The sequence below is a fragment of the Pogoniulus pusillus genome, chromosome 1 (assembly GCF_015220805.1).
Source record: "Pogoniulus pusillus isolate bPogPus1 chromosome 1, bPogPus1.pri, whole genome shotgun sequence".
NCBI lineage: Eukaryota > Metazoa > Chordata > Aves > Piciformes > Lybiidae > Pogoniulus > Pogoniulus pusillus.
The window spans coordinates 16,993,571-17,004,657 of NC_087264.1; the positions used below are offsets into that span (position 1 = coordinate 16,993,571).

At 39.8% G+C, this 11,087-nt stretch overlaps 1 long non-coding RNA gene across 1 annotated transcript; it reads right to left on the reverse strand.

Annotated features, from left to right (window-relative positions):
* Positions 1 to 1,884: 1,884 nt before the first annotated feature.
* Positions 1,885 to 11,083, reverse strand: LOC135174824 (uncharacterized). The gene is made up of 3 exons (XR_010302107.1): positions 10,789 to 11,083; positions 3,460 to 3,528; positions 1,885 to 2,219 (listed from the first exon to the last, which is right to left on the reverse strand). It is a non-coding gene; the product is annotated as an uncharacterized LOC135174824 (long non-coding RNA).
* Positions 11,084 to 11,087: the final 4 nt, after the last annotated feature.

Genomic DNA, 11,087 nt, shown 5'->3' on the forward strand with positions numbered 1-11,087 from the left:
CCTACTATCACACGTACAGCAAAGCAGAAGCACACAGAAGAAACCAATAAATATGTGAGCGACAGTTCCAAAAAAGATTTCTCCTCCTATGGATGATTTTATATTAGATTAAAAAAAAATACACAAAATGCAAACTGCCACCAAAACACACAAACAAAAGCCCACCACCTTTGAAATCCTTGGAAGTGAACTTTGTGTATCAAAGGCATCACTTCCGCCCTTTACAGTCCTTTCCCTGATTCAGGTCGCATCACTCCTGTACACTTAACAGCAGGACAGAATTCCATATGGATATTCTTCCTGATACATGCAGTTAGGCCTTGGATGCTGTAGCACTTATTATCCTGTCTCACAAATAGACAGCACGTTGGGTGTACAAGTGTGAATATTGATTTCAAAACAAAGGTACAGCATTTGTACACCTGATTGGTGGACAAATAAACGTGGGAAATGCTATCTTTAAAAGGAAAAAAAATAGCAAGCTTCTGCTGCAGCAAAATGGATGCAGAAGAAGAATCAACACATGCAGTTGCACTTAGCATTTACCCAGCTAAGTAATTTGTCAGGCCTCAAGACAGGGTTCTTTGCAACGATTACATGGAACATGACTAAACAATCACACCCACACCAGGAGATAAAATATATGCCTGTGAATAATATACAAGGCTTTTTCTCAGTGGATGCAATATTATCTCTTCCCAAAGCCTGGTCTTGTAGAATGTGGGGTTTTTTTGTTTTAATCTTTAACCTTTCATCGTGTTTCACTATTACTGTGGAATGCCCTCCTGGCCCAGTAAGTTTTGTTGACTAAGTGTGCAAATAATTCCGACATTTGTATATGATGTAGTTTAGTGCCCAGAATTTGATGAACTTTTGTTTACTGTTGATAAATACCCCAGTCTTTATTTAGGAAAAAATAAATGTGTTAGTTTGCTGTGTAGCTCACGAAATGCACTCAGCTAAACTAGTAAAATAATCAAAAATTAAAGCATCTCCAGTAATTTCAAATGTACAACAGAATTACTAGTAGAAATCCTAAAGTACCTATAAATAATGAAAATAATGTGTAATTAAAAAAAAAACAAAACCATTTTGAGTTGATGATGAATTAAAATGAGAAACGCTATTTTGAGTTATCTCCTTTGCATTATGCTTTTAACCAGGGAACAGCATCAGATAGTTAATATGATGGCTACAAATGAATGTAGTTAACTACTCTGAGAGCCTATCTCCACAAGGAGAAAACACAGGTTTTGTAAAATGTTCTTTTCTCCAAATTTGGAATTCTGACATGCAGGCTTTGCAAGTTCTTTCACAGCCAATGTGCAGCTATTTCACCTCACAAACAGTTGTCAAGAATCTTGAAGATCTTATGAGACCAAAGACATAGTCTAGTTGACAGGATAGGGCTGGAGGATAGGTTGGACTGGATGATCTTGGAGGTCTCTTCCAACCTGGTGGATTCTATGATACTATGATAATATGAACTCATTTCAGTTTTCAAATCAGGTATTTCACAGCTCACTTTTAAAGACTGAAAAATGTGGAGATTAGGTATATGATTAGACTGATTTATCATATTATGTTTTACATAAATTTTATAAGCCATTGAAACAGCTCCCTTAATGCCTTTAAAAATCTGTCCTTGTAACTGAGTCCTAAAAACACTGTGCAATCACAACCACCATAAACTTTAAAAATCTTTTTTTCTTTTTTTTCTTTCTCCCCCCCCCCCCCCCCCCCCCCCCCCCCCCCCCCCCAGTAAACTGAATACTGGACTAGAATAAAGGCCACAGGAGGAATTAGCTTGCCCAGATTTGATATAAACATATCTCCTTTTCACCCACATATTTGCCAAAAAGAAACAGGGGGGGGTGTGGGGGGGGGGGGTGTGGAGCTTGCATATTTTGTTTCACAACTACATATATATAAAATTAATAATCTCTGGTAGTAAATCTTCAGGCATCTTCACCCCAAGTGGTCTGTCATTCTCATCTGTGATGAGAGTCATACATCACTGCCTTCCACTTCTGCTGCTTTCAGTTCCTCCCTTTTCCACTACTCTCCTCCCAAATCCTTACTTTCAACTTCATTCTAACTTTATCACAGCTATTGTAACAGAATGAAGAGCTATTTCGTCCTGCTTTTATGAAATCCAGAGTGAATTGGAACTCTCATTTTAACACAGTCTTTCACTGAGTGACACAATTCGGGAGCACCTGGGAAAAGAACAGAAAAAGTGTTATTCATGCCTTTCAAAGCAATAAACTCTAAATGCAATACAAATATCAAAACCAGAGAAAATAGATGGGAGAGCTTTGTACCTGAAGAATCTTTCACTTACACTGACTCAACTTAAGGAGTTGTCATGTTGTGCAGCTGCACGGTTCTTTTTTGCTACCCTGCACCTAGATGTTTGCTCTCTGAAAATTGCTCTGAAAAGGCTGCAATTCTTACTTCACCTGTTACGTGTTCCCAAGGAATTAACCTTGGGAATGAAATTATTTGCAATGTCTGCATCAGCTAGAACACAAAGGAACAGGTTTAGGGGATAGAGAAAGGACATGGGGAAAAAAAATGCTCTCAAGGCAAAATGTGCACACTCAAGATTACAAACTAGAATTTCTTATGCAATGGCCAAACAAAAAATGCAGCAGAATATTTTTTCTTACATTTTTTAAAAAGGGAAAAAATAGACATTTTGAGTCTATTGAAGGCAATGCTTTCTTTCTGAGGTGGTTTGGGGGTTTTTTGGTTGTTTGGTTGGGTTTTTTTATTTTGTTTTGGGGACTTTTTTTTATTATTTATTAAAAACAACAATAAACTTTGACTACTAAAGAGTTTCCATAAAGGTCAAAAATCAAACATTTCATTCTTAACTTCTCCATAATATTCCACCAAAAAATAAGTGCCCTTTCCTAATGTACATGTGGATTGCTGTTTAATCACAGTTCTGCTCAGGACTCAGAACTTAAAATGCAGTCAGTTCAGTCTGCTCGTCACCACCAGAAGGCCACAGCTCTAGCGACTGTCACTCACCACTGCAGCTTTAATCATAGAACCATTTAAATTGGAAAAGACTGTTAAGGTCCTTCTAATGACTTCTTAGTCTTATTGAACAAGATCTTTTCATTCTATTTGTGCTCCAAGTAAGAGCATTTCCATTGGTTCTTCCAAAAAACTTAAACTCCATGTCAAGTCAAACCTGAAAAAATATTAATCTAAAAGAAACGTGCACAAAAACATGCATTTACTTCAGAAAAACTGCTTGGAACACAGCATACATAAACCTCAGGAGGAAAAAATATTATTTAGCATATTATCCAAGCTGTTGCTAAGAAACTGTTGCTTCATTTTCCTATTGCCATTTGCAGAACATTTCTGATTGTTCATTTGCCAATTCATCTTGTTTTAACAACTATATAATTAAGAACAGCACAAGAAAACACTGGAACGTACTCATGCTTTTGTTGCCTGTAAACTGGTCTGCCATGTTCTCTCCTGTGACATAGTATCCTCAAGTAAGATCTGAAAACACAAAAATTATTCTTTTAGATGAACAAAGCAAAGATCCTTACATTTGTTTTTGTTTTTATATAATATGTCAAATTTGTAGGATTGCAATCACTGCCTCCTTCATGCATGTTCTTCTACAGCATGTGTTGCTCTCTCTCAAAAAGCAGTTAATAGCACATGGACAAACAGTAAGAATAGAGCAAACAGAAAGAGCTATTTTTCTTCGTACTTTCCAGCTATTTGTATGATTTTTGACCTGAGAGTGGGAACTAATAGCAAAGTACTTTACAAAGTTTAAGTGGATTGTTTTCTACTGTAAAAGTAGGAGCACCAGCATAGCCCCCAAGGCCAGCTTGCCTGCTCCCAACATGGTTTCCTGGTTCAGGACAGGTGCTAGTGCCAGCCCAGACACCTCCCCATTGGCAGTAAGGACACAAGCACAGAAACTCAGGTTAGGAGACTGTACCAGTATGGAGATAGTCAAGCCACAACAATCTGCCTGAGAGCCAGAGGCCAGTACTGTTACATTCATAGCATAAAGGAATCTATGAAATCCTGTTCCTTGCTACAACCACCATGAACACTGTCATACATATGTCAAGCTTTATATTAAAACTAAAGACTTTTTGCCTTCAAGCATTCTTTGCTCATTGATTGCAACAGAATCTTCAGATTTGCTACCTAAAATTATTGTTATCCAGTTTACAGAGTTCCTTCACACTCATAACACTGTTTTTCTTCAAATTATTCTTTCTTTCCTGTTATTTAAAGACTGCAGTCCTATCTGCTATAATCCTGGCTTAAACAAGCTAAGCTCAGCCTTTAGGCTTCACTCGTAAACCGGACTCTTCATTTTCCTAATCATCCTGACAGTCCTGTCAGCATCAGCTGCAGTTTGACCTCACCTCTCTTGAAATAAGGTGAACAGAATATAGCATTGCAGATAAAAAATTCAGGGAAGTAATGCCTCCTGTTAAGAATAAATTTGTGTGCAGGAATTAGTTTACCTACTATACTACACTGGCAGCTCACAGTTATCCTTTGATCAATTAATACATGAGGTCATTCTCCACAGTCATCTGAAACTAACTCCCATCTTAAATTCTCAGTACTAGCTTCAGCTGAACAGTGCTGTACTTTTTATGAGTAAATTCATCCAATTATTCTCGTCCTTGAGGTCCTTTCAGCTTGCCTGATATAATTACCCTCTGTATTAATAACTGTGTCATCAGCAAATTTAATAATTTAATACTGTATCACAGTTATGAATTAATATTAGTCCAGAAGACTGAGACTCCTTGAGTAAACTCATATAGCTGATAGGTTAACCTATCAAAATACACATCAGTGTGGTCCCCCAAATTAAATAAGCATTTCCCTTCCTCTGTAGCAAATTCCTGTCACCTCAAAGTTCTCTTTCTGTTCTTTGGCTTTAATAATTTCTCTTACAAATATATTCCAAATAAGTCCAAATAGATGACATGAACTTTATTTTTCTGCTCAAAAAAACAGTTAAACCCATCAAATGACATGGCTCAATTACATGATTCCCCTTAATTAATCAATGTGGGCTTTTATTCCCATCGTAAATGGGTTTGTCATTCTTCCCTTCAAAATATGTTCTGAAGTATCTGTTGCATCTGACTGATTTGCAACCATTGCAAATGTTTTTCTTGTCTTAAATAGGTGTCTGCCATTCTTTAATCACACAGAAAACTCTTCACAATAGCTGTACTCGCTATTTTAACTAGCCTTAAATGTACCAGTGCTCTCAAACCTCATGCCTGGAGATTATCTTGTTCTCCTAGCTTTATGAATGCCATTAGCTGAAAAGGCAGCACTTTGACAAAGCCTACTATATACCAAAAATGCTTCACAGAGATAAGCAAGCAACTAATCTGTGAAGTTAGAAGAACAAAGAGGAAAAAAAAGAAAGGGAGGGCAGGGGAAAACTCAAGCAGTATGAACAAAGGGGAATATCATAGAATCATAGAATCAACCAGGTTGGAAGAGACCTCCAAGATCATCCAGTCCAACCTAGCACCCAGCCCTAAGCAGTCAACTAGACCATGGCAAATTAGGTTTAACAATGAAAAAAAAAAATTGGAGGACTACAGGGAAGATGTTCCAGATGATAAAGATGACAGAAAGAAAAAATATAAAAAAACAACCCAAAACTCTCCTCCCAGAATTATTTTTACAACTTGTCTCCCAGAATTATTTTATGGTGCTTTATCTTAAAATATTGTTAGTCCTAGAATGATATTCCAGAATTTCTGAATAGGCCAACAAAGGTCTTAACCTGGAGAAAACCAAGATTTTACCTTCCCACTTAAGGATCAGAATGATAGGCCTCATTTGGCATGTCAGAAAATACACAACAGCAAATGCTACCACCTGCAAATCACAGGAGGCCACACCTTGAGTCCTGTGTCCAGTTCTGGGCTCTTCAATTTCAAGAGAGATGTTGAGGTGCTGGAACATGTCCAGAGAAGGGCAACAAAGCTGGTGAGGGGCCTGGAACACAAACCCTATGAGAAGAGGCTGAGGGAGCTGGGGGTGTTTAGCCTGGAGAAGAGGAGGCTCAGGGGTGACCTCATTGCTGTCTACAGCTACCTGAAGTGAGGTTGTAGCCAGGTGGGGGTTGGTCTCTTCTCCCAGGCAACCAGCAATAGAACAAGGGGACACAGTCTCAAGTTGTGCCAGGGGAAGTATAGGCTGGATGTTAGGAGGAAGTTCTTCCCAGAGAGAGTGATTTGCCATTGGAATGGGCTGCCCAGGGAGGTGGTGGAGTCACCATGCCTGGAGGTGTTCAAGAAAAGCCTGGCTGAGGCACTTAGTGCCATGGTCTAGTTGATTGGATAGGGCTGGGGGATGGGTTGGACTGGATGATCGTGGAGGTCTCTTCTAACCTGGCTGATTCTATGATTCTGTGATTCTAAGTACCCCACAGGCCAGTGGCTCCATGCATTTTTCATGTTAAAAATGCACCAGGAGTATCAATGTAAATAACAGTATGGTGACATTCTTTTGTTAGCTGTAGCAGCTATTAAAATCAGTAGTTAGGCAGATACTGGTCTTCCTGCAAGAGACAAAAAAAAAAACAAGAGAGAAAAAAAAGGAATTTGATTACTTAGTGAAAGCCTTCATCAGTTGCTCACATGCGGAGTCAGCTGTTCCTGGCACCCAACTCAGCTGCCTGAATCCCAGAATCAAAGGTATTGGTCAAAAGAATCTCTGGCCTGACTTACTTTAGAATTAATCTTTTATATTTTATAAAAAACAAAAATATTAATTGACAAAATCTGTAACATCTAGCATCTAATATTGCACAGTGGGGATCAGTTACAGAATCACAGACTATTAGGGGTTGGAAAGGACCTTGAAAGATCGTCAAGTCCAAACCCCTGCCAGAGCAGGATCACTTAAGAGTAGATCACATAGGAATGCATCCAGGCAGGTTTTGAACATCTTCAGAGAAGGAGACTCCACAAAGTCTCTAGGCAGCATGTTGCAGTGATCTGTCACCCTCAAGAGGTGTTCACATGAAAACCTCCTATGCTCCAGGTTGCACCTGTTGCCCCCTTGACCTGTCACTGGACATCACTGAGATGAGCCTGCCTCCATTCTCCCGACATTTGCCCCTCACATATTTATAAACATTAATGAGGTCACCTCTCTGTCTCTTCTTCTCTAAGTTAAAGAGGCCCAGCTCCCTCAGCCTTTTCTCATAAGGGAGACATTCACTCTCTCATCATCTTTGTGGTTCTGCACTGCACTCTTCCAAGCAGTTCCCTGTCCTTCTTGAACCGAGTGGCCCAGACCTAGACACAGTATTCTATATGCAGCCTTACTAGGGCAGAGGGGCAGGAGAACCTCTCTTAATCTACTAGCCATACTGCTTGATACACCTCAGATTGCCATTGGCCTTCATTGCTGGCTCACAGTCATCCTTCGGTCTGCCAAGGTCCTTTACCCTACACTGCTCTCCAACAGGTCAGTCCCCAACCTATACTGGTACGTGGGGTTGTTCGTTCCCAGATGCAAGATGCTACACTTGCCCTTGCTGTATTTCATTACATTTCTCCCTGCCCAATTCTCCAGCTTGCTCTGGTCTTACTGAATGGCAGCACAGCCTTCAGGTGTATCAGCCACTCCTCCCAGTTTTGTATCATTATCAAACAGTGCACTGTTCCCTCATCCAGGTTGTTAATGAATATACTGAACAATATTGGTCCCAGTACAGACCCCTGAGGTACTCCACTAGATACAACCTCTGGTTTAATGATCTACAGGACTGTTAAATTCACAGATGAGGACAGAGGATCTGTTTTCAGCAAAAGTTCTGCAATAAAGACACCAAACATCTCAATTTTTCTAGGGCCCTCGGATATATTGGCTTAAATTATATGAAAATTATTGATAGAACAATTATGTATGTACTAACATGAAGTATACAAGCAGACAAATGGCATGAATCGTTAAAGTATGAATAATACTTGTTATGATATACCAGGAAGCAGTGAATTGAAGCTAAACAACCATTGATCTAAAGAAGTTCTTGGGAGGTGAAGCAGACTTGTGTTTCATCATTGGCATTTTAACAAAAAACTCCCTTTGCACTGTCAATAATGGAATTGTATTTACCAAGAGTTTAACAGCTGACTCTGGTAGGACACAAATGCCCACTTCTTGTTTACAAAGCATTGCTGCAACATCTCAGTGTCACTTTCAGGTTACACAAGCTGGGGAAGATGTACATTACTCTAAAGCTAAGCAAATGTTTGGTTCCCTTGGTTATCCCTTTTCAAAGGGACTCAGAAAATCAATGCCTATTGTACAACCAGTTCACACCATGGCAGTAAGAAGAGTTCCTCCCTACTATGTAGGCAAGGCCTTTCTGAACCTCCAGGCATATGCTTTCAAATTACAGTTCAGTCCCTTAGTCTATAAATAGTATATACAGCTCAGTACTGATCAAGGAAATGTCAGCTGCATCCACAAATGGATTCTTGAGGAAAGTCAGAAAGCCCTATAAAAAAATATATCCATTATATTAGAAGCTGTAATTCAACATAATTTAGCAAGTAATTTCCATGTTAAATCTTTCTTTCAGGATAGAGCTGCAAACTCTGTAACTATGTAAGACAGATGAGTGGCTAAGAAATCTCTTATCTACGTATTTTTTTTCTGCTCTTTATTCATGATCAGCATTAAGTTGGCCACACAAACATTTGAGAATAATCAATTTCCTTTCTGCTTCTGTAAATTTACTTTGGTAATACCCAGTAAAATAAAAAGAGATAAAGAAGAAAAATTGTAAACTAGCAAAATGGTCTCATAAATTTCAATCTACACAGCCTGGAAGGAAAGATTCTTTTAATGAAGGAATGAATAAAGACTGCTGAAACTCCCTCATTGAACTTACCTGTGAAGATGCAGTCACAGCTCTTATCAGCGAACCAACATTATCAGTCACCACTATCTCCAGTTCAGTACTACATAAATAAGGTTTGCTGGATGAAGTGTTAAAGCTACTGTATCAAATCCTGCTCCTGGAACTCTGAATTGATTTCCACTCATTTCTTACAGAACATGAAGGATGCTGCATCCGTTGTGCCTCAGCCTTGCTCACATGATATGAATTGGAAACAACTTCATATGTTGTGCATTGGCAGACCATTAACAATGATTACCTGGAACTGTCCTTGAAATCATTTAATATGCTTATTTCCCCCTTTGGCCTGAACACATTTAAAACAAACAAACAAAAAAAAAGATTAGCAAAGCAACTCATCATTTTCCCTTCTTCTCACAGAACTAAGAAACACCTGCAGATCCTACAGAGAAGAAATCTAATTTTTGCTGTAATTGCACCTTAGTCTATTGTCCTGGTCTCTCATCAACTAGAAATATCCTGTTTTTTCCTCTCCCCAGTGTCTCACACTAAAACAAAGTGTTAAGAGTATCTGCCAGTCTTTTAGCAGAAATAAAAATCTTCTATTAGCATAGTATTTAATTTCTGTAGTCCTCTTCCTACATCAAGATCAAGCTGTAAAGAGCATATAAACAGGAGAAGGGAAAAAAATCATGCTGTGACCTCAGTGGTATGCTTCTACAGCTTTCTGCAACTTTGCTCCAAATTACTTTATCCGCACTACTAAACAGAGAACAAAGATATTAACACACAAGCAAGCAATAAAGAACATTTTTTTTATTATTGAATGAGCAATGTTGATGACAGGCAACCTTAGCTGCAAATTTTAGAGTTGAAATTTAAGAGGCCCTCTAGGCATACTTTCTTGAATGAGATCTCTTGCACACAATTCTACACAAATTATCTATAAAGATGTTGATTATGTTCTGAAAGTTTTTAGTTGCAGGAAGGTAAGTACATTTTTCTATTCCTTGTCAGGGCTTCAGAAGTATGTCATAGAGTCATAGAATAACTTGGGTCAGAAGGGGTCTCTAAAGGTCATCTAGTCCAATGCCTTTGCAGTAAGCAGAGACATCTTCCACTAGATCAAGGTGTTCGTAGCCCCCATGAAGCCTCATGATGAACACCTCCAAGGACGGGGCCTCAACTACCTCTCTGGGTAATCTATTCCAAAGAATTTCCTCCTAATGTCCACCCTAAATTCGTGCTTCTCTAATTTAAAACCATTACCCCTCATCCTATCACTACAGGCATTTGGAACAGTCCCTTGCCAGCCTTCCTGGAGACTCCCTTCAGGTACCAGAAGGCTGCTATTAAGTCTCCCCTTCTTCAGACTGAACAACCCGTTTCATCAGCCTCTCCTTCTAGAAGAGCTGTACCAGCACCTTGATCATTTTCGTGGCCTGCCTCTGCACCCACTCCATTAGGTCCATGTTCTTCTTGTGTTGAAGGCACATGAGCTGGAAGCAGTGCTCCAGATGAAGTCTTACCTACCTGGTGGCCACACTTCTTTAGGTTCAGCCAAGGCCACACACACATGTAATCTAAACTTTAGTACTATTTATGCAAATAGGGCCATAGCTACTAAAGTACTTGTGAAAGATAATGGCAGTACCCAATTAGAAAAAAGGTATGTCCTGTTCTGTGCTAGTGACGCATCTGTCACAATCAGCACGACCAGCCCAAGGGGACTGTGAGCCACAGGTATCTAGCCGTTTGCTTTGCTCAAAATACAGGGTGCCGTAACAAGTTAGGCTAACTCTAGCCAGCAGGTATCATTCTCCAGTTACCCAGCTACTCAAAAGAAGAGGAAGTATTCTCACTTCTTTGCTTACCTATTAGAAAACCTGTATTCCTAGGGTCGATGACACAGCCAAATCATGAGAGAATCTAGAACACCCTTGGAGATCATGTTTGAGCCCCTAATTTAACGCCTAGCCGAGAACCCTCACCCCTGACCAGCGCATATGCTTTACCTCTGGAGAAACTATAGGCGCCAGCTGCTGCACGGCACTTAGCACCGCCCGGTGAAGGACGGGACAGGCCGAGCCAGCAGAGCGCTTGCACGCTGCGCCCGCTCCGCCCCGAGGCACAGCCCCGCGTTCACACGCGAGCCGCGCCTGACGGGTGGCCC